Source organism: Canis lupus, chromosome 19 (assembly GCF_011100685.1).
Source record: "Canis lupus familiaris isolate Mischka breed German Shepherd chromosome 19, alternate assembly UU_Cfam_GSD_1.0, whole genome shotgun sequence".
Taxonomy (NCBI): Eukaryota; Metazoa; Chordata; class Mammalia; order Carnivora; family Canidae; genus Canis; species Canis lupus.
In genome coordinates, this window is record NC_049240.1 from 33,725,447 (window position 1) to 33,748,433 (window position 22,987).

Sequence of the window (22,987 nt, forward strand, 5' to 3'; positions counted from 1 at the left end):
AATAACATTTAATTCAGGAGTTAAAAAACAATATTACAACAAAATATATCACTTGGCAACTGTGACAGATATGAAGAAAAGGTGATCAGAGTTGAAGTATTCTAGTATACTTAAATTGTGTGGTAGGAGATGTTGTTTCGGATCAGACTCTGTTGGGTTAAACATGTGTGGTAGACATTTAGAGTGCTCCACAAGATCTCAGCTGTCCTTCCCAAATACTTACTTACTTACTTACTTCCCAGTTCCTTCACAGTTTGGAAGGGCCAAGTGATTACTGCCAGGCAAAGAAATGTGACTGAGTGTGGCGTGTATGTAATCACTTCAAGGCTAACTCCTGCCAAGTCACTTGCACAACCTTTTTCCTCCTGTGCCTCCAAACGTCCTCCTGGCAGCCTGGGCGGTCTCTGCATAGCAACAAATGAATTTTGATGGGTTAAATCACTGAGATCGAAGGTTACTTTTTTTGTAGCATTGCTAATTTCACCCTGATGAGTACCGGATGAATGTTTAACTTTAACTGTAATTGCGAAAATAATCTAAATATATGATACAAATTCAAAAAAATATGGGGAGATATTTTGAAATGAAGATGGAGAGGGAGGAAAACTGCAAAGAAATCAGGGTAATATGTATAAGCTTGAAAATATGGTAAATTCAAGTTTTTTATGTACATAAAATACATAAAAATACGTAGAGAAATGAAAGCACATGTTAACTGGCAAAGCAGTCCAGTTAAGAGACAAAGGTTATCAAGGGAGTGTTAAAAATTTAGCTATCTGCTGTTTATGTGACACTTATCCAAAATATATTGAGGTAGAAAAATTGAAATTAAGATTCAAAAAATGACATATCATAATGAACAAGCAAACAGACAAAGACTGGTGTGGCTCTGTTAATATCAGGAAAAATAAAATTTAAGGGAAAAAAGTTACTAAGGATGAAACAGTTACTACACAATTATGAGTTTCAATTCAAGAAGATACACAATTCAAAACTTTAATACCATAGCAACAAAACACTGTATGATAAATTATGAAAATATGAAAAATTGATCATCCTGTTAGGAGCTTTTATTTATTATTATTATTATTATTATTTCTTAGAGAGAGAGAGATTGAGAATGGAGGAGAGGGCATCGGAAAGGGAGAGAGAGAATCCTAAGCAGGTTCCATGCCCATTGTGGGACCTGACATGGGGTTCTGTCTCATGACCCTGAGATCACAACCTGAGCCAAAATCAAGAGAAGGATGCCCAACTGATTGAGCCACCCAGGTGCTCTCTGTTAGGAGCTTATAATACGTTTCTCCAAGAAAGGTTAGATCAGATGAACAAAACAATATCAATGACACAAAAGTTTGGATCACCCAGTCTACAGACTTAAAGTAATGGGTGCAAAACTTGATATAGAACAATTAGAGAATATTCCTTTCTCTTATGTGCTCATTAAATATGTATGCAATTTACCTTATGAAGACTTAAACTGTCAAAAAATTAATTCCTGGCTTTCTACAGACTGCATTTGCTAGCTAAAATAAAATTCAATCTGATATCAAAAACTAAACTATAACTTAAAAAAGACCTAAAACTTTAAAAGCACACACACCTAAATAACCCATTACTCAAAGAAAAATTCATAATAGAAACTAGAAAATAATGAAAACAATACCTTACAAGACTGATGTGTATAGATGCAGTTTTTAGGGAGAACATATGGACATATGTCTTTGTGTTAAATGACATCTCATTACTTAGGAAAAAAGAAAGATTGAAATTTAATTGGAAAATCATCCTAAAAAAGGAGTTTTATAATAAAAGAACAAAAAAACAATACAAATACTGTAGAAAAAAATGTAATACAAAAATGAGGAGAAATTAACAAATTAGAAGAGAAATTAATATCAAAATGTTAAAAGTTAATTTCCCCAAATCACTAATAAAATAAGTATCTTTGTGACAAACTGGATCAAAAATTAAATGAGCTTTAAGAAAGCATATGTTTATAATAATAGTAATGAAAGAAAGACATAAGTATAGGTAGAGTTGTGATTCAAAGAGATTAGAGGATATTAATGAACAATTTATCCCAATATATGAAAATGTATACTGGATAGTTTCCAAAAAATTATTCAAAACTGATTCAAGAAGAAAAGTGTAGTTACCATTTTTAAAAATTTTCATTTGTTTCTTTTTTGAGAGACAGTGAGAGCATGAGCAGGGGGAGGAGCAGAGTGGAACAGAGAGTAAGCGGGAAAGAATCCCAAACTGACTCCGTATTGAGTGTGGGGCCTGACATGAGGCTCGATTTCACCACCCTGAGATCATGACCTGAACTGAAACCAAGAGTCGGTTACTCGACTGACTGAGCCACGCAGGTGCACAAACGTAGTTACTTTTTTTTAAATTATAGCTATATCCAGAATTAAATACCTATCATGTTAAAAAGGTTAAATATACCAATTAAGACAGTTTTACCAGTAAATTCTTCCAAACATTCAAGGAAGAAATAATATCAGATTATAGGGGAAAAAAATCACACAATGTATTTGATAAAGTTTTTTTTTTTTTTTTAAGATTTTATTTATTTATTCATGAGAGACACGGAAAGAGAGCCAGAGACACAGGCGGAGGGAGAAGCAGGCTTCCCGGGGAGCCTGATGCGGGACTCCATCCCACTGATAAAGTTTCTTAAGCTGGATGGCAGATCTAGAAAATGACATATTAAGAACTTCAAGAAACTGTACCAACAAAACTAATAACATGAAGCTCAAATTATTTCATGAACATAGGTGCAAACTCAAGTCAACCACGTAGCAAATACTTCTATCAATATCTGTATCAGATGCTGCCATTTATCTCTCAGATCCCCCATTCAAGACTAACACTATTTTCCCAGCTATCAGGAATGTTAGCTTTTGACAACCCACAGCTAAGTTGATGCTTCACCTAAGGTTATGTACCCTCATTCTGGTGTCAGCCCACATCCGATGACTGGTCAGTGCCGCGGTACAAAGGCCCTTACCTCACCTGGAGACAAGTCTGGAGGGCAGTCCTGGCTCCAGCGCCATCTGCAGTTAACTTCGGGAATGGAAGATGAGTGAGAGATGCGGATTGGTACCTATAGGGCTCCCAACTGTACTTTTAAGATTCTATTTCTTAAACAAAGTGGCCAGTACTGAGATCTTCATTATATTATATGCTATCCCTCTGTGTGTTTCTGAAATATTTAATGATAAATAAATAATTTTAAAATAAACTGATATCAAGAGCTTGTGTTTTTAACCAAATAGATGAGTTCACATTCCACTGATTTATCTCGTTGTCTCATTAACTTGACAAATCACAACTCACTAATCCTCTGTTTCCTTACCTATCATAAGAATAAGAATTCTGTTTGCCTCTTTACAGTGTCTTTAAAGAAGCTCAATGTATGCAAGTTAGAAAATAAAATTTGGGGGAAGAGAAGATCAGCAGAATACAATGTTGAAGAGATGGGAACAGATATAAAACCAGCTAGTGTGGAATTTATTTATTTTTAAATTTTTATTTATTTATGATAGTCACAGAGAGAGAGAGAGAGAGAGAGAGGCAGAGACACAGGCAGAGGGAGAAGCAGGCTCCATGCGCCGGGGGCCGACGTGGGATTCGATCCCGGGTCTCCAGGATCACGCCCTGGGCCAAAGGCAGGCGCTAAACTGCTGCGCCACCCAGGGATCCCTAGTGTGGAATTTTAACCAGTAAAGTTCATGGAGAGATTTGAGCTCTGTAGTAATTATCTGAAAAATTCAGAGAAGAGCAATAAGCGTATGCATTGGATGAGGATAGAGTAGTGGTCTCCTTTGGAGATGCTTTTTTTTTTAAGGAAAATGGGTGCCTAGGGAAAATTCAAAACACCGTGTGGATGAGATGGTGGCAAAACATTTATAGAAAGACAGGGGATCTCAGGAGGATTGACTGGCTGATTGATTGATTGATTTTTAAAGTATAATTAACATTAGCATTAGTTTCAGGTATATAATATAATGATTCAACAATTCTATACATTTCTCAGTGCTCATCAAGATAAATATACTCTTAATTCCCCCTTTATCTATTTTATCATCCTTCTACCCCATCCGCTCTAGCAACCACCAGTTTGTTCTCCATATTTAAGAATCTACTTTTTTGTTTGTATTTTTTTCTTTGCTTGTTCATTTGTTTTGTTTCTTTAAATCCACATATGAGTGAAATCATAAGGTATGTGTCTTTGACTTATTCGACTTAGCATCATACCCTTTAGGTCCACTCATGTTGTCACAAATGGAAAGAGATCTCATTCTTTTTTTATTAGCTGTAGTTTAAAAACAATTAAAAAATGTTTAGATTCTTAATTTAAAAAAATTGGAAAAATGAGTGGGTCCTGCTACAACAAAAACAATACATGAAAAAAATAAAGTTTAATTTACAATGAAAAAGGCTTTACAGAGAGTTGGTGCAAGAATTGGTTGGGAGAGATATGATCTGTAGAAGGTAGATAAGGATGAGTTTGCAGGGCCCTGGTGATGGCAGGAGGTTGCACACAGAAAGATAAGTTTGGAGACCCAGGAGGGCATATGTGAGAGGTAGAAGGAGGGGTTAGGGATGTGTTAGTGTTAGTTTTGAGATAGTGGTAAGATCTGCATGGATTGGACTTGGAATGGTGTTGGCTATCCACCCCTTTTTCCTCAGAGTCTAGACTGGAAATTTCCTTTCTTGGCTTGCTTATCCTGTTAGGACAATGCAGACATTCAGAGGTAAAAACTGTAGTCCTATTGGTTACCTTTGACTTTCATGTCCTGTGATACTAACAAGAGAGAAACCTAGACTGTCAAATACCTCTCAGGACACTGACATCACATTCTTTAACTTGAAGAGATATCTTTAGGCTACAGAGATTCTCAACCCTGGTTACACATTAGAATCCCTTGGATGTTTAAAAAAAATAACTGTGCCTAGGCAGCCACCCTCAGAGATTCTCAAATATTTGTTCTGGAGTGGAGCCCATGTACAGTTCTATTTAAAAACTTAGGGGATCCCTGGGTGGCGCAGTGGTTTGGCGCCTGCCTTTAGCCCAGGGCATGATCCTGGAGACCCAGGATCGAATCCCACGTCAGGCTCCCGGTGCATGGAGCCTGCTTCTCCCTCTGCCTGTGTCTCTGCCTCTCTCTCTCTCTCTCTCTCTACCATAAATAAAATAAAAATTAAAAAAAATAAAAATTAAAAAAAAAAACTTGGCAAGTGATTCTAATTTGCAGCACTGATAGGGAGACACTGATCCAGAACCTCTCAACTCTCAGTCTACCTGCATATAGCTTCTTACATCTGATCCTGAAACCATGAAATCAAAAACTTGAAATCTGGGGACTGGATCTTAGAATTGTAAGTGGTCCTCATGGACTCAAAACTTGAGAACCACTGCCTTAGGACTGAAACATCTGTTCATTCAGAAGAAAGTATTTTAGTCTTAACCCTTAAAAACCATTTAGATGGGGAGTACCTGGGTGGCTCAGTGGTTGAGCATCTGCCTTTGGTTCAGGTTGTGACCCCAGCATACTGGGATGGAGTCCCACATCAGGCTCCCCCGAGGGAGCCTCCTTCTCCCTCTGCCTATGTCTCTGCCTCTCTCTCAATCTCTCTCTTTCTGTATCTCATGAATAAATAAATAAGTACAATCTTATAGAAAAAAAGTTTAGATAGATTTTCCAAGAGGAAACAGAATGAAACCCAGCATCATTTTATTTGATTCCCACCCATCAAATTCCATGAATTCAGTAAGCTCCTTTGGGAATTAGCATGGTCAGCTCACTCTTCAGTCAAACTGAAGGATGGTCCTTTGAGAATCTGTTTTCAGAGATCTTTGAGCTTGGCTACAATAAAGGACTTTGGCTCTAACTGGCATCCTGTTCTCTGATTTCTTTTCTCAAACAAACATTTGACTTCACACAGAGCCTTTACTGTTGATCATAAAAAACCTCTGCTTTGTTGGTTGGCTGCCTAATTGAGTCTCTCTTCTCATCAGACAATCTGTTACTTCCTAAAGAGTGAGACTTTTGAAACACACACATGATAAGAGCAATTGCCTTTTCCTCAGGAGTCCTTGGATGTGTAAGCTCAACTCACAAGACAAGACTTGTCTATATCGAAAGGACACACTTTGGCAATAAGCTTCAGTCTAGCAATGGAATGACTGAATGACTTGTTACACACTCCAGAAATAAATGTCAATATAACAAATAGAATTGCTGAAGTACCTTCAATAATATTTTAAACTGTATCTATACAACAGCTCATATAGGAAAATAAGCTCTAACATATTTCTTTGGTGAATGAAGAGTATGAAGTTTGGAAAGGTAAACTAATTTAGTCACATAAGCTCAGAAACATAGTTGTGTGATTGAGACTTGAATCTAGTTCATACTGAAACAGAGTCTGGGTTCTATTTACATTAACACATTGCCCTGTGCAATATAGTGAGGATTCCATCCTGAAACTCAGTTCCTGAGTTTCTTTGTAGAAATTGTCAGAGTTTCAGTTATCCTATCTATAAAAATGCAACTGTGTCTAGACAAAGGATTACAAACTAAAAACTTTCCAAGTACATCCAAACTAAAACCTAATTTTATTTGGAAAACTCATGTTATGTATGCACTTAGGAAGGGTGTGGTAGTCAATACTACTACTTTTTTAAAAAAAATTTATTTATGATAGTCACACAGAGAGAGAAAGAGAGAGAGAGAGGCAGAGACACAGGCTCCATGCACTGGGAGCCCGACGTGGGATTCCATCCTGGGTCTCCAGCATCGCGCCCTGGGCCAAAGGCAGGCACTAAACCGCTGCGCCACCCAGGGATCCCGTTAATACTACTATTAACCAAACACATCTAACTCACCTCCTCTGACACATAATTAGATTGCTCTTCTTCACTCCCTTGTATTTATTTATATCTGTGCAAGTTGCTTTGGCCAATTAAACACAACAAAGGTGAGAGCCAGTGCACAATTTGACACGTTCTTGTTTTCTGTGTGTCACGGTAAGTGACAGCATTTGAGATGGTGGTTGCTTCATTAGTCTGGGTCAAGGAGTGAGAAACATGGATCAGAGTCCATAGCCAACTCATAGCAAACATGCAGCATCAATAGGAAATAGCCATATACTGTTAGAAGTTTCTAAAATTATGGAGGTTGTTTGTTGCAATAGCATATGCCAGGCTATGCCTGACTGCCATAGATAGAGATTGCTGCCTAGTAGTGAGTTCTACATTACAACATCAAAAATCCAAAATTAACAGCAATCATAACTGAATATCCGTTGCATTTCCCCTGGTTATTTGGCAAGTGGTAAGTAAACGTCTATCAAAAGCTAAAGGACTCGTTTTCTATCTTACTCAGTAGCAATCATTTGGTAAAAATATTACCTGCAGTAACTGGAAGAAGTCAGAAGACAAATACTAGTACCAAGCTATCACATGAAAGAAGCTCTAAAAACATCAAGTCGTTTGAGAAAAGAAATGAAAGGGAATAGAAAGAGTTGTGAAATTCAAGGATTTGTAGCATTGGAAGAAGTAGTTGCTTCTTCATCCAGAAGAGCTGAAGCATAAAACCTAAAAAGCTTTTGAAAAACAATTGGCTAAACTCAGCCTTACAACAAGGATCAAATGGAGAGCATGATTGGACTAAGATGATTTGGTGGGACTCAGTATATCCCTTAATTGGACAAATTGGCTCAGAGAAGAGTGGACAAGAAGGGCTTATCGAAACTTGCTGTGCTTAAATTAAGGTCCCTACAAATAAATCAAGAATGCAGGAGTAAGAATCATGGGGTTGAGAAAGTGAACACGCACACACAGAGACCAGAAACACACACACGTATATACATAACCTAGGAAGTATAACTAGAAAACAACTCCAAAGAGTTCTGATTAGGATATAATACATCATTGGCTCTCCTGACTCTCAGCTTTGTGTCTGTAGATCTTAGTATTTCTCAGCCTCCAAAATTGTGTGAGCCAATTCTGCATAATAAATATTTTTTTCTTTCTCTCTCTATACATCTTATTGGTTCTATTTCTCTGGAGAACCCTGACTAATATTCCTTACAAATTTTTATGAGAGTTATATAGCCAAAGAAGCTTGCAGCATGTACTAAGCAATGTGTGATCATATTTATTGGAAAATGCAATAAAATGTAAGCTGATTTTGAAAACATTATCACTAATTATATTATTGTTACTTAAGAATGCTAGCCAGGATCTCAGAGTTCTGGGATAGAGCCTCATGTCTGGTTCTCTGCTCACCGGGGAGTCTGCTTCTCCCTCTCCCTCTCAAATGAATAAATAAAATCTTAAAAAAAAAAAAAAAAAAAAAGGAATCCTAGCCAGTCTGTGAGTGCTTCCCACTTTCTTTGGTCAATCCAAGTAAGTGTGTTTTTTTGGTAATATTAGCAAATATTATTACCTAACTAGTTGAATTGAAGGTTCATCTTCTAAGTGCTTTGCTAATATCTGCCTGAGTTATATTTAATAAATAAAACAGCAAAGTCATTCTTTCAATTTTTTGAATGATACTTCAAAAACATCAGAAAATCACCATTTTAAAATGTGTACTCTGTGTATCTAGTAATGACTTCTTTATTCCATCTGAGTTGTGAAGAATATATATTAAGGGTATGTCAAACAACAAAAATGTACTTTTCTGAGGAAGAAATTTGTTTACTGTGGTTCTTCTTGAGTAGAGGTTTAAATCACCTCAATTTAAATCAAAATCAGCTGCCAAATATTTTTAAGTCTATGAATAAAATATTGGATAGTGTACAGAGTGATGTTGATTAAAATTACTTTTGTTCTTCACCTCAAACTTCTCTGAAAATTTGCCAACCTCTATTTGCTCATTACTTAGTGTACACTAACGTCCTTTATTTCACATCATCAGAGAGTGGGGCTTCACCCCCAATAAGCCATGTTTCTAAAAAAGTTAACTAACATCTTTTTATACTAAACTTTTTTAAAAATTGCCATTCCTTTCTTGGATGGGACGCTTATTAACTACATAGCACTCTAGCATTCTTTAAGTACTGAAGATACATAAGCACTGCAATGCTTGTGCATGTTCTTGCTAGTTCAAGGTCAACTTTGACAAATTTTCACTTTCATACTCCACAGAATTACAATGCAAGAACTCTTGAGGTAAGTGCAGATCTGCTTGCCCTTACTCTAAATGATCCCAAGCTATTGGGTGTTGCATTTCTTTTACTAGATTCATTGTTCCTTACCCTACTGGAAGCAATTTTTTTATTTTTAAGACAAAGAGAGAGTGTGAGTGGGGGTGGCAGAGAGAGAGAGAGAGGGAGAGAGAGAATTTTATTTTAAGCAGACCCCATGCCCAGCATGGAGCCTGATGCAGGGTTCCATCTCACAACCTTGAAAGCATGATCTGAGTGGAAATGAAGAGTTGGATGCTCAACCAACTGAGCTACCCAGGCACCCTTCTACTGTAAGCAATTTTATCCATATGCTGTCAGTTCATCCAGATTTTAGTCATAGATAAAAATCAGTATGTTTACTGTGGAGAAAGAAAGCAGAAAACTCAGTGAGAAAGTGCTGAGAAAATTTTTCTTAAAGATTTTATTTCATGACTTATTTGCCAGATTGTTGCAGAAGCTTTAACTGTGGTATTTTTGTGTTAGTTCAAGACGACTTTTGTTGTTATTGTTATTATAGGGGTGGGTTAGTTTCTTTGTTATTGTAAAGTTTTAAGCATGTAGGGTCCTTTGCAAAAATTGTTTAAGAACTGTTGGTCTAACACATGTATGTCCTACAGTCTAACCTCATGATGCTAGACGATGCTAGTTTTACAGGATAACGTAGACGATGCTAGTTTTACAGGATATTACTAGGTGATATACAAAAATAAGGCTTTGTAGTCAAAGAAACTTTGAAAATATAAAGTTAAAGTTATTATATTACAGGACACTGATATGCAATTTTGGACTACACATTTCTATTTGCAGAGTCATGAATATGATGATGCACATCATAGATTACCAAGAGAGATCACTGCTAGGATACCCATATCTTGTTGACCCAGTATAGTCTTGGATCATATAGGTTATCAATAATAAAAGCCCTTACTCACTCTTTAAAAGAGTTTTTAATAAATTTTGTACTCCTTCACTCATTTCTCCCACTCCCAAACCCCCACCTCTGGAAACTACCAATCTGTTCTCTGTACCTATGAGCTCGTTTTTTAAAAAATAATTATTATTTAGATGGCACATATAAAAGAGATTATATAGTGTTTGTCATTCTCTGTCTTATTTTACCTTAGCATAATACCTTTGCAGTCCATCTATTGTCTCACAAATAGCAAGATTTTATTCCTTTTATATGGCCAAATAATATTTCCTGTGTGTGCCTGTGTGTGTGTGTGTGTATGTGTATCACATAATTTTTTTTAATCCATTCATCCATCAGTGTACACTTAGATTGTCACCATATCTTGGCTATTGTAAATAACGCTGCAATAAGCATGGAGGGGCATGTATCTCTTCAAGTTAGTGTTTTAGAGTTTTCAAAAAAATAACCAAAAGTGGAATTGCTGGATCACATGGTAGTTCTATTTTTACTTTTTGAGGGCCCTCCATACTGTTTTCCATAGTGGCTACACCAATTAACATTCCCACTAACAGTGCATAAGTGTTCCTTTGCTCCACATCCTCCCCAACACTTGTTATTTTTATCATTTTGGTCCTGGGTGTGAGACGAGAACTGACTGTGGTTTTGATTTGTATTTCCCTGAGGATTAGTGATGTTGAGGATTTCTTCATGTCCTATTGGCCAGCTGTACGTCTTCTTTGGAAAAAATGTGTTTAGACTTCTGCCAATTTTTAAATTGGATTTTCCTTCCTTCCTTCCTTCCTTCCTTCCTTCCTTCCTTCCTTCCTTCCTTCCTTCCTTCCTTTTTCTTTGCTCTACCCATTTTTTAAGGTTTATTTATTTATTTGAGGAGAGGGACAGGTGCAGAAGGAGAGAGAATCTCAAGCAGACTCCACACCAAACTCAGAACCCAATGCAGGGCTCAATCTAGTGACCCTGAGATCACAACCGGAGCCAAAAACCAAGAGCTGGATGCTTACCCAACTGAGCCATCCAGGTGCCCATTATTTTGAGTTTTTATTATAAATGGATGTTGAATTTTGTCAAGTGTTTTTTCTGTATCTATTGAGATGATCATATAATTTTTATCCTTCATTTTGTTAATGCAATGTATCACATTGCCTCATTTGCTGATTTTGAACTATCCTTGCATCTCTGGAATAAATTCCATTTGATCATGGAGTATGACTTTTGGAATGCATTTTTGCATTCAATTTACAAATATTTTGTTGAGGATCTTTACATCCATGTTCATCAGAGATACTGGCCTGTAATTTTCTTTTCTTGTGGCATCTTTGTCTAGTTTTGGTCTGAGAGTAATGCTGGCCTCATAAATTGAGCTTGGAAGAGTTCTCTCCTCTTCTATTTTTTGGAAGAGTTTGAGAAGGATTGGTATTAATACTTCTTTGAATGTTTGGTAGCATTTATCAGTAAAGCCATCTGATGGTCCTGGACTTTTGCTTGTTGGGAGGTTTTTGATAATTGGTTCAATCTCCTTATTTTTCATTACTATATCATAATATTAATTCAAGATGACTTTTTGATATTATAGTGGTTGGCTAGCTTTGTCTTATTTTAATATGGTAAAATTACCTAATGTAAAACTTAACATTTTAACCATTTTCGAATGTATAATTTTGTGGCATTAAGCACATTCATGTTGTTGTGTAACCTTCACCACTATCCACCTCCATAATTTTTCATCATCTCAAATATAGAACTCTGTACCCGTTAAACAATAACTCTCACTAGTCTTCCCTCTAGTCCCTGGTAATCATTCTTCTACCTTCTATCTCTGTGAATTTACCCATTCTAGGTGCCTCATATGAGTTAGGACAAAGTATTTATTTCTCTTAGCATAAGGTTTTCAAGGTTCATCCATATTGTAGCATGTATCAGAATTTCACTCCTTTTTAAGATTAAACAATATTGCATTGTATATGTTTACCAGATTTTGTTTAGCCACTTATCTATCATTGGATATTTTGGGTAGTTTCCACATTTTGGCTATTGTGACTAATGCTGCTAGTAACATTGTAATACAAGTCCCTAGTTTCAAATTTTTGGGGGGGTTGTATATCCAAGAGTGGAATTTCTGGATCATATGGTGACTCTATGTTTATCTTTTTGAGAAACTGCCAAACTGATTTTCCTAGCTGCTGTATCCTTATACATTTTTTACTTGTGATGTCTAAAGGTTCCAATTTCTCATCCTCATTGATACTTGTTATTTATTATTTTTAAAATATCAGTTAACATATAGTGTAATATTAGTTTCAGGTGTACAATGTAGTGATTCAATCAGTGCTTGTTATTTAAATTTAAAAAATAACAGCTGTCTTAAATGAGTGTGGAGTGATAGTTTAGATGACCTTTGAGTAATATAGTTTTAAATGTTAATTGATCAGGCTAAGAGTTATGAGGATATACAGCATCTGAACAATGTTCAAATTCAAAGTTCAAGTTTACTCATCTTCAGCTAAAATTTCCCAGATATAAAATAAAACTAAGATGTACCCAGTAACTGTATAAATATTGTACCATTCACTGTGTTGAGAGACCTACTAGGCATAAGAGTTGTCAAATGCTCATGATGAATTCCAGCGTATTTGGGAAATTAGGCAAATGGCTCTTTAGATGTGAGTGATATTATCTTATCTTGAATTCTTCATTTCAGAACTTTTAAGGTAGTTTGACACGTACCATCACATTTGATAGAGTCTTTTCTTTGTGTGTAAAATAGTGATGTTTATTCTGAGAGGTCAGTATGTAAAACCGAAAAGTGTATCAACTCAATTATTCCTAATGGCTCCATCTAACTCACAAAAATCCTTCAACCTCCAGGACATCTGACCACTGTATTTTGTATGGATATGCTCTTTGGAACTGAATCGTCTTCAAATATAACATCCTAAATGTTCTACTTCTGTCCTCACCCTTCCTTCTCTCTTACAGTGAGAAGGAAGAAATCTGGCTTGGTCCATGGTCTGTCTCCATTAATTAATCATCCTACTCTACCTCTGGGCCAGGAGACCACACCCTCCTCCTTAGGACAAGCTTCAGCAGCCACTAGCAATGACTTCTATTTTGGTTCCAAGCTCTACCTGTCAACCTACCCTGGATTAATATAACAATCTCAAATTGCAGAGGTTCAGAAAGTTGGTCTTTCTATTAGTGCTCCTATTATGTATCTCCTTTCAAAGAGAGAGTAATCCAAGGACAGATAGAGCTGAGCTTCTTGGTTAGAATTTCAAGTTTCCTGAATCTTAGGTTAGTGGTCCTCCTATAAGTATAGAAAATTTCTTACAACAGTAGAATTCGTCTTTCTTTTTTTTTTTTTTCTGGGCCAAGACTAAAAGCAAGAAAGCTATGCTAAAATAACTTTTTAAAATCACTTTTTAAAGATTTTATTTATTTATTTGAGAGGGGAAGAGAGAGAGGGAGGGAGAAGCAGGCTTCTTGCTGATCCCAGGACCCTGGGATCATGACCTGAACCAAAGGCAGCCTCCTAACCATGTAACCAATGAAGCTACCCAGGTACCCTAAAATCACTTTCTTATTTCCTCTGTAAGGCAGATGTCTTTAATTAGGACAGTAAAAGTTAGAACAAAAGTTCTGACTATAAATTTAGATTTTTCTTTTTTTTTCTGACTTAATATTTGTTCAGTACAAGTTTATCCTGAGATTTGCTACTAATATTGTGCTTTTAAGCCTCATTGTTTTCTCATGTATCTTTTATTTAACCAAATAAATTAAGAGGATAGATATACTTATGAGCTGAAACTCCAAATGTAATCCCCCATAACTTAATAATATTGCAGTCTGGCCATGTCTCTCGAATTCCAAATATTTATCTTAGGGACAATCTTTCTTTGCCTAGCAAATCAGAGCCAGACTTCAAATTGGCAGGCAACCAAACTCTCCTAGGTGACTTTGATCCCTGAAAGAATGACTGTCTTTAAAAGGCTCATGTTTTATTAGAAGATGTGATTAAAACATGAAAGCAAGTGGTGAAATCATGGCCAGGGAAACCGTCTGAATATACGGTCCACTCTCTAGAGAGGACTGATTTGAGGTCTATTAAAATGAAATTATGCTGAGCCATAATGCAGGGCAGTTGTGCTAGGAGGCACATTACAGAGCATTTCCATATGCACTGCAACACTATATCCATGAGTGATCACACTGGCAGGTTTGTATGGACCAGCCCATATATATAGAGAGGTCGCTTCTGCCCATAGAACAGTCTCTTACCTAGCCTTTAATAAACAATCTTTGGTCTCTACCTTCAGCCTTCAGCCTTCTCTGATCCTTAGGCGGGATATTTAACATTCTCCCACTGTCCTCTGTGAGTATCTTTGCCAAGACCCTTACTATGCTTGAGTGTAAATGTTAACTTTCTTGTATGTCACACTTGGGAGATTGTGAACTCCTTAAGAACAGGAAATAAATTTCATATGCTTTTATATCCTTAGTTCCTAACATAAGAGAAGGTACTCAATAAATATTTGTTGAAGGAATGAGGATAAACTGTGGGCAAAATTCCATGAATTGATTGGCTCAGTTGGTCTCCTGTCTGTGCACTATCTTTTTTATGGTACTTAGCATATGCCTTTGTAAATATTTAGTGACTTACCTGTCACCTTGCCATGCTGTAAACACCTGCAGGGCAGGAATGGTAAGACATGCATCCATATGCTCCACATACCTCCTGATAGTAAGGGCTCAGCCTGTGTTTGTTGAAGGGCATCATGACCTGCTGCCACCTCCACCCCAGCATGATTTTGCATCACTTGTCACCTCTCCCTCTATGTTGGGTTACACAAAATATCTTCCAGGTGGCTCTCTTTTGCCTCTATTTGCACTTGCTATTCCCTCTTCTACCCTGAATGCTACTCTCATTTACTCCTCACTGAACTCCTAATTTCCCTTAGGTCCAGCTTATACATTTCATCTTTCATATGGATTTGCCTGGCAGTCCTCTCAGATTGAGCTAGATGGTCCTCTGGCACGCTCAGGCAGTCACTTGTGTTTGCACTCTCATCACCTTTATTCTACTATGACATTCCTTTGGAATGAAACATCTTTTTTTTCTGAACTACAAAGTCCATGGACCTTGCTCTTCAATTGCCCAGTGCCCACCACATGTATTACATATGAAAGAAACATTTTTTGAAGAAATAACATTCAGGGGTGCCTGGGTGACACAGTCGGTTAAGTGATGTGGTGCTTTGATGGGTTGTGAGATCAAGGACAAGCTTAGCGTGGAGTCTGCTTGAAGATTCTCTCCCTCTGCCCCTCCGCCCACTTGTGCATGCTCTCCCTCCCTCTTGCTCCCAAAATAAATAAATACATCTTTAAGAGAAAAAAAAGAAATAACATTCAAATTTTCCCACAACCTGGCCCCACCCTTCCATTTGCCGAGCTTCCCACTGTTCTCCAACTCAATGGCTGTATCCCATGACATTATAGTCCAGTTCCTCCCTTACAGTTCTGCCTGGAATGTCTTGTCACTTCCTTCTAACTCTGCTTAAAGCCTGTGTCTCCAATAAATTTTCCTTGGCTTCATCAGCACCCATTTATTACTTGATCTTCAGAAATCTATTATATTACTACCCATACCCCATATATTATATCCTAAGGATATTCCATCTGATGCTGCTTGTTGAATGTGGCATTTGTCTTCTTGACCAGAACATTTGCTTTGGTAGCTTCCATGTGGCACTGGCTCTTCTCTATGGCTCCCCTTCACACACCAGTTAGTTCAAGCTGGGCTAGACCAGAGTCCATAAACACATAAAAATCCGGTATTACAATATATGTGTGAAGGGAAATAGAAGGCATGAAACACCTTGTAAAAATTGTTTTTGATATTGTGAAAGAAACATCAAAATAGTTGTCATGAACAAAAAATAAGCAAACAAAAACTTCAGGATTTTGTTGGACTTCTCTGCCCTTGTTTTATGGTTTTGTATTGCTTTATACTTTTTATTCTTCACTTTTTTATTTTACAGTATCTTTTGTTTGTTTGTTTGAGACCTTTAAGTTTCTAAATCTAGCCCAGAGACAAGTTATCTTTGACATAGATTTCAGACTATTGTATACCAGCCTGGGAAACAAGAGACCTGAATTCTAGTCCTAAAAGTGTGTCCTTAAGCAGGTGTGTGATCCACTGCAAGTCACATATTCTCTCTGTGACTCCAAAATGGTAGGCGATGTCTGGCTAAATGGCTAGAGTAAAGAAGACACACCTCTCCAAGCCTTCCCTTCAACATTCTCCTCTCCCACACTTATCTTTCCATGAAGCTAGTTACTACAGTTTCATTACCACTTGGGCCAGGCATAGCCTGCATCGAGAAAGCCATATTGATTGTTTTCCACTAACAGATGTTCACTTCCCTTGCCCACTGTGACCCAAAATTTGCTTCTTCAAGATATCATTAAGTATCCCACAAGGATGTCAATTATCTCTTTGTACGTAGTTCATTTGATAAGAGTCTTTACTTTCCTAGTATTCCTTGGTTCCTTGCTACAGACTTCTTTTAAATTATCCCCAAATTGTCATCTCAAATTTTCATCAGATCTCTGTCCTCTAATACATCATAACCTGTACAGTGTGTAACAAAATTCTCTCCCAATAATAAGAACCAGAACACAAGGTTCAGGAAAAATGATAAGATGGCAAAAAGGGCTTCATTTAAGTTTTGATCAGAGAGACAATATGGACAAGAAAAAGACTGACCTCTTGCTTAAGGAGGAGGATGTCATATTAAAAATGACAAAAAGCTGGGGCACCTGGGTGACTCAGTCTGTTAAGGGATGGACTCTTAGTTTTGGCTCAGGTCAAGATTTCTGGGTCCTGAGATCGAGTCCCGCACTTGACCTGAGTGTGGAGCTTGCTTATGGTTCCCTCTCTACCTCTTCCTTTGCCTTTCCCCCATTGCTCTTGCTCAAGCAAGCAGATATGTCCAATTCTTTCTTCCTGCTTTTGTGTTAAGGATCTGGCTTGCTATTTATTTATTTATTTATTTATTTATTTATTTATTATTTTTATTGATTTATTCATGAGACACACACACACATACACACACACCCACGGAGGCAGAGACACGGGCAGAGGGATAAGCAGGCTCCATGCAGGGAGCCTGATGTGGGACTCGATCCTGGGACTCCAGGATCACGCTCTGGGCCAAAAGCAGGCGCCAAACCTAGGATCTTGGCTTTAAACCACTAAAGCTTGAGCAGCCACTCAGTGTATCATTGGGAAGAAGGTATGAGAGCATCCAGTACATTTAATAATGAAGTTTTCATATTGATATCTGTGAAATCTTAAGGGTAGAGGGAGTAAAGGATTGCATGTGTATTTTAAGTTGCTGCTGAGAAATCATGAACTGGAAGAGAGCTATGGGAATGAAGGAGGAAACTGGCAGAGAACAGGAACTGTGAGTGTATTCAGAGGTAGCAGCACACCAAGAAGCCAGGAAAAGTTGTGTGGAGTGACTAGGAGGATAGGAGGATACATTTTGGCACCAGCTGGTCCTGGTTTGCATCCCTGGTTCTACCACTTTCTAGTTGTGTGGCCTTAGGCAACTGACTTACCTCTGTGTCTTGGTTTCCTGACTATAAGACAGACAATAGTTATCTTTTGTTGATTGATGTGAGCACTAAGTTAATTAATATTGCCAAGCACATGAGCTAGCACCGACCAATGGGTGAACACTCAAGAAATGTTGGAAATATTTCTATTGACATGGTTCTTCTTCAAAATTCTTGAGTGGACAAATAAATAGGTTGCACTTCAGTGTTTAGGAAAGAAAAAGTTGATTTCTAGGCAGCCACATGGTTATCTCATTACCTATTTGGTAATATACAAGGTGACAGATGAGTGGAATTCTATAGTAAGTGTCTGCCTACATTCAAGTAGGCATGAAATGGCCCTTCTCATGGTGACTGTATAGACATAGAGAAGACACCTGAAAAACTTATTACAATGTGATATGGAGATAGAACAAATTTCCAAAGCTTATTGATTAATAAAGTGCCACCAAGCTGCAGAATCTTTATGTGTAAGACACAGGATTCTGTTCTTAGTCTTCTCCTGCTTACAGTCCTATCCCATGACCTAATTGAAACATAAAAACAAGGTGATTGGGTCTACATCTTTCACCCAAAGGAGAAGGTTATCAGATAAAGAAAAACAGCTCAAAGATTCTGATTATCTGCAGTGTTAGGACAACACCAAGATAGTTTTAGGGGTTAAATGTAAAATGCTCCTTTTTTTTTTTTTTTTTAAAGGTCAACCGGGATAGAATCATTCATTAGAGTCGCTAGAGATTCTGAATTTAGAAACCAGGCTATATAGCTCAGAGTTAAGTTTGGGTTTCATGTGAAATGTAAAATGTTACATGTAGATTGAAAGATGTGAGAGGTATGGCTTGGCACCAATTCTTTTTTTTTTCCAATAACCCAAGTCTAATATTAGGGAATGATATCACATATCAGGGCACTAACAGAAAAACTCCAGATGAAGGAAGGATATACTCCCTCTGTGTTCCCCAGAGGTGGTTAGAACACACATGCAGGCGAAGTGCAACCCAACCACTCCAGCACTTGCTATGTGCAAAGCATTGTTTGGGCCACTCTGTACATACGTTGGTGGATTGGAGAATATTGAGTGCTTGATGAGACATTTTAAAACAGAGGCTGAGAAATCAGACAGAGCCCAGAGGAAGTAATCAGGATTGTAAGGAGGTAAGATGCCCCACAAGGGAAGTAAAGATGAAGAGAATATGATCTCCTTTATTTTTAAATATTACCTTGGAAAGGAGAGTGAGGATCAAGAGATGGGTGTCAAAGTGAGGTCTGACTTTAAAAAAATTTTTAAATTTATTTATTCATCATCATCACACACACACACACACACACGTAGAGACATAGGCAGGGGGAGAAGCAGGCTCCATGGAGGGAGCCCAATGTGGGACTTGATCCCAGGACTCCAGGATCACACCCTGGGCTGAAGGCAGGGGCTTAAACCCTGAGCCACCCAGGTGTCCCATGAGGATTGACTTAAAGCAGACCTTCTAGTTAAACCAGAGAGAGTTCTCTGACCGCCCAAGGGCCCGGAGCCAAGCTCGAGCATTTCTAGTAGAAGAGCCTGTGACACAGACCATGTGTGATTCAGGTTGGATGACTCCTGGGATTCCTTTCAATTCTGCATCCTGCAGCTCACTATTAAACAAATAGTAATTGAATACTACTTTTAAATGAAAAGAAATAAGATTTAGTGATTTATGACATTCCATCAAGCCATAAAATCTATTCTCACTCTAACACTTCACCAGGTTCCCAAACCACAAATATGCTATTGAAGATAAATCACAATTTTAGATGAAAGCAAAGTAAAATAATGACCTAAAAAATGTATAATATCCAGGAAAATGTACCTCATAACCATTCTTTTTTTCTTCAAGTCCACAAAAAAAGAGACTTCAGGTCTAGCTCCATCTCTCATCTGATTCCATAAATACTCTGTCCCAGGGAACTGAAATAAGGAGCTGCAGTACGATTCCTTGCCCCTGTTTCTCTTTCATCTTCACTGAGGTGGGTTAGTGAAGGAAGGTGATCTGTGCCATCAGGTGCTTCTAGAATATCAAAATCTGGCCCTCCTTAAAAGTCCTTTTTCCTCTTTAAGGTTATAATGCACAGAATAATTTTTTGACGTATGGCTTCTCTACAAACTTTTCTCTTCACTCACTCTATTCTTACAGACCCAGGGTAGAGCACAGGTTTTCAAGCCTTTCCACTGTTACCTGTCTCTTCATACTCCAGCCAAAAATGTTTGCTTCCAATGTCTTTTTAAGATAAATTTGCTGCCTAAACTGTACGTGTTCCAAAAATTACTAATAATTCTTCACCATCCTTTTTTCCCTTCTGAAGTAAATAACTTGTTGCAATCAATGAAACTCTGACTCTATTTATAAGGAAGAGGCTGCACCTCTTCCAGCAGATTTTATGATCCTCTGGCATGAAGACAGACCGACAGGATTTTCAGCAAAATTGTGTTCGCATAACTGCTGAAGTAATTAAGCTCACACTGGGACTATCTGTCCTGCTGTCAGGGACTTGGGGGAAGTCCATGGCCCAATTTAACATGGGAATTGCTGGCACTGAGTCTCGGGAATATACTAGATTGTGGGAGTCATTTTTCCTCTGGTAGGTCATTGTCACCCGTAATGAAGTCCGGCCTAATTTGTAACAAAGCAAAGCACATTGAATTCAGGCAGAAACCAGAGCTGCCAAAAGTTCTGTATTCACAGATCAAGAGAAATCAGAGGAACCATGATAACACGGTTCATATTGCGAGCCCTTCCAAGCAGGAGGCCTATAGGATAGCGGCAAGAGTGTGGGCTGTGGGTTTAATTTCTGCCGATGGACTGAGTCTCAGGTCTCCATGATGCTAATGTCTGTACTGTGTCCATGACATTAAACTGCCTGCTACTCCACCTTTATGCTTACTTGAGAACCTGGAACATAAAGTTTTCATAAATCTGTGTGGAATAAATGAAGAGCCCAAGATGTTGCATGTCGGATTAAAAAGATACCAGCTTAATTCAAGTTCCTGAGCTCTACCTTTGCTGATAACTTCTTGTGGCCTTAGACAAGTCACCTTGGTGGTCGGACCCTTTTTTGTGATCAGTACAGTGGGGCTAACACCATTAGCTCTAATGCATGGAGTTCTTTGAGCACAACATGGAGGCAGGGGTAGTGCAAGCACCTTTGATAAAGCTTTTATTCCAATAAAGGCAACAAAAGCTATTAAGACTCCCAGGCATGGCTAGATGTGGATAGCAGCCTGGGATGTCAGTCTGCTCTGCCAGGGTAGGCTGACTCTGCCCAGGGTAGGCTAACCATGTCCATGTGTGTCCTCTGCCCTATGATGAGGTGCATAAGAAGTGTTTTTTGCCAAAACTGAGGATGCCTCTGCATTAGAGGCATCTTCTTTTTGATACTTCACATATAACTCTTGGACAAGAATTTCCAGCAAAAATATAATAATATAAACACACCTACTGTCACTAGTGTTTCAAACCTACAAGAAGGAGCATTTCTGGAAGAATGGAGGAGACAGGGTACTTGTCGCATAACCAGTGGTAGGAGATGGGAAGAGCAGATGGCACTTGTGTGTGTGTCTCATCCAGCCTAGTTATGTGGTGTGGGCAGCTTCTGATTAGTTAACTTCACGGTCAAAGCAGATCGAGTGTGGACATATGCACAGAAATGCCAGGATCAAAGTTAGCTCCGTGCAATTTTTATTTACTCACTCATTGATTAAACAATTGAGTCACACATTCAAGAAATATTTTTGTTACCTAGTATATTTGCCAGGCAATGTTTTTGGAACTGGGCATGAAATATTGAAGAAAATAGCAGGATCCAATCTCAGGTTGTACTCGCCTTAGAGTAAGGCAAATAGGCAGCAAAGCAAGCCCACAAACAGAAAAATGTATTTCATATATTCATAAGTTCTCTGATGAAAATAAAACCAAAAAAGTGTCACTTAATTTCTTTCAAACTCAGGTTCATTATCAGTCAAATGGAGTTTCCAATATCAAATCTGTAGGATTCTTGCGAGGAAAGTACCGAGCATGGTGCTTGGCACATGGTGGGTGCTTAATTAATATTAATTCCTTTGAACATTCTCTTTGTTATGATTTTCCTTCTTGCTCTCAATTTTACAATATGCGTGAAAACAATCTGAAATAAAATTTGAAAGATAAAACATCTTAGGAGAGTGGTGAATAGTCTGAAAGATACAATGTAAAGGACAAAGAGTGGTTGTGTCTGTTTGAGTTCTATTTGCCAAGTTTTGAGTTCTGAATTTGAGAATTCAAATGTCTGCTGTTTTGAGGGAGAGAGCAATACAGGTGACTGCCTGTACATGAGTGTCAAGAAGGAGCTTAAGTGGGAGGTGCTTGGGTGGCTCAGTCAGTTAAGCATCTGACTCTTGATTTTGGCTCAGGTCATGGTCTCAGGGTTGTGGAATCGAGCCCTGTGTCAGGCTTCACTCTGGGCATGGAACCTGCCTAAGATTTTCTCTCTCCCTCTCCCTCTGCCCCTCCAACCTCATCCCCCATTCTCGTGCTCTCTTTCTCTCTCAAAAAAAGAGCTTAAGTGGAATCTGGCAACATTTATCTCCTGTTCCCTTTTTGGAAATTTCCCTGAGTCTTCTCCAGCTATGGGTAATGAAGGCAAGGTCCTCACTTTCATCCCATGACTCCCCCAAATTGAGTCCATTGCTACACATCTAAAAATTGCTTACATCAATTGCAATAAGGATAGTGGTGCCCACCATTTACTGAGCCCTGATTTTGTGCTAGACCCTGTGTTTTACACAGATGATTTCATTAATTCTTCAAAGAACCCTTTGAAAGATATACAATCCATCCTTTGCTATGGATGGAGAACTTGGGAGAGGATTTAAGACACTTGACCTATTAAGGAGGTAGCAGAGGCACTATGTGACACCCTCTAGGAATTACCATGATGATTTTTTTTTTTCAGTTTATCATCTTTCTCTAGACTGACCTGGCTCCAGACCTTGATTATTTTTTTTAAGATTTTATTTTTAAGTAATCTCTAATCTATCATGGGGCTTGAACTTACAACCCTGAGATCAAGAGTCACATATTCTACCAAATGAAATAGCTAGGTGCCCCTAGATCCTGATTCTTGATCTCTGGTTTGGCTTTTGCCTTTAACTCTCCTAGCATCCCTTGGCTCTGCCAAGTTTATATGTCAGCTCTGTCTAAGTATCCACTTCCC

At 38.1% G+C, this 22,987-nt stretch overlaps 1 long non-coding RNA gene across 2 annotated transcripts in view; it reads right to left on the reverse strand.

The window, feature by feature from the left end:
- Positions 1-278: 278 nt before the first annotated feature.
- The window catches only part of LOC102152166, a 74,963-nt gene continuing 52,254 nt past the window's right edge, over positions 279-22,987 (reverse strand). The window contains exon 6 of one of the 2 annotated variants that reach the window (XR_005373797.1): positions 279-404. This is a non-coding gene — a long non-coding RNA (uncharacterized LOC102152166). Of the gene's footprint in view, positions 405-21,467; positions 21,920-22,987 lie in introns of those variants that run through there. The other variant, XR_005373795.1, reaches the window with a different exon arrangement.